We start from the raw sequence: 1,779 nt of genomic DNA, 5'->3' as shown, positions 1-1,779 counted from the left end.
GACAAGGCACCCACCCGCCCTGGCCAGCCTTGCGTGTCTCTCGGCTATAAACGCCGTTCTTTGTTATGGAAACGTTTACAAGGGCAATGCAGAGCGTTTATATAGAAGTGAACAGTATTGCCATATTACTTTTTTTATCATTTTACGTTATGTATGCCTTGAATATTGTCAATAGAGCCGAGAAATGGGTCTTTAAACGCGGCACATTGTGCGTTTTCTGAATGTACAATGAGGTTTTCTTGTTCCTTTTTTTGTGGCACATTCAATACGCTTTCGAACAAAATTAGTGGAAGGAATTGCTTACAATATCCCGGTGAAAGTCTACGAAACAGCTTAAATAACAAAAATATTCTCAGGTTTATAAGGATGATGAACTTATTCACAACCCGGTGTCATGATCAACGTTCAAAGCATACGATCCAATCTACATGAAAACTACAACTGATTGAACAGAGTTTAGAATGAAACTTTCTGGATTCACAATGCACAAGGTCGTAAGGCATAAAAATTTGTAGTTTATGAAAGAAGGGGCAATATCTGTCAGTAATTAGTCTTTTATATTGGCGTTGTTGATGAGGTATCTATATTAACCTATCTTTTCTGATGTGACTACAGGTTGTATTTTGTGTCTGGCTATGGATTGACTTTTGAAGAACTGATACAATAGATTTTCAAGGTTTTGATTACTGTTAGCGAGAAGCTCGCGATTTTTTATTAGTATTTTTACATGAAACAACCTTGACACGCTGCTAAGAGAAAGGAAACATAGAGCTGCTGATTTGCAATGATGTTTCTGCTAAATCAATCATATTTAAAGGGATGAGTATACACCAATTGCAGTCTGTTGGTAAATAGTCTATTATGCTTTTGAAAATTGTGCGTACAATAAAGAACTAAAGGTGAATATGCCATTTGGTTCTAATACCATTATTTACAGAAAAGTTCAATATAATCTTTGACTTATTTCTTCACCAGTGTGATTTTTTATGCAATTTTAATCAGGCAATAGGGAATTTCACTTAAAGTAGGAACTAGTTTTTTTTTTTTTTTTTTTTTTTTTTTTGCTGAAAGAAACAGGATCACAATACAGTCAAAATGAGCCATACCTTTTATTGCACATTTAAAGACAGGATATTATTATTTGATTGGTGTGTATAAACTTAATTTAAAAGAAAAATTATATTTATTTTGATGGTACTCTAATGTTGAATTTAGTCGAAGTTATATCCAAGGGGCCAAAACATATCCCAGGACGAAGAATTTATACTTAACCGTTTAGGAAATATAACTGACTAAAAATTCATTATTAGGAGACATGTATTGTGTTTTTAATGTAAATATGGTTGATTATTATTTGTGGCTCAAATAATAATGAATTATCTTTACTTAACAAAAAATCTATTGATCTAACAATGGCACAGGAAACATATGTAGATTGTTTTTATCGCTTATTATAGCTGCGATTGTTAATTTTAATTCATGTCTTACTATTTTTTTTATTTATTGTATCATGTATTAAGGATAATTTTACCATAAAACGTATTTTATTTACATTTATAACTATCCAGGAAGCAGTAAAATTGAACAGTAACTGCGCATATTGTTATTAATGTTATTGAAACGACTCAATTTTAATGTGATTTGAACTTGGTCATAATTGGTAAATATTAATGTTATTAATACAATTCAATTTGATATTATTTGAACTTTGTCGTAATTCGTAAATTAAGGAAAATCTTCAAAAAATTTATAACCAATTTTAGAGTAATGTGATCACCA

This window comes from Palaemon carinicauda, chromosome 22 (genome assembly GCF_036898095.1).
Source record: "Palaemon carinicauda isolate YSFRI2023 chromosome 22, ASM3689809v2, whole genome shotgun sequence".
Taxonomy (NCBI): Eukaryota; Metazoa; Arthropoda; class Malacostraca; order Decapoda; family Palaemonidae; genus Palaemon; species Palaemon carinicauda.
The sequence above is the reverse complement of the archived record's forward strand: the minus strand, read 5'-3'. Positions refer to the sequence as shown.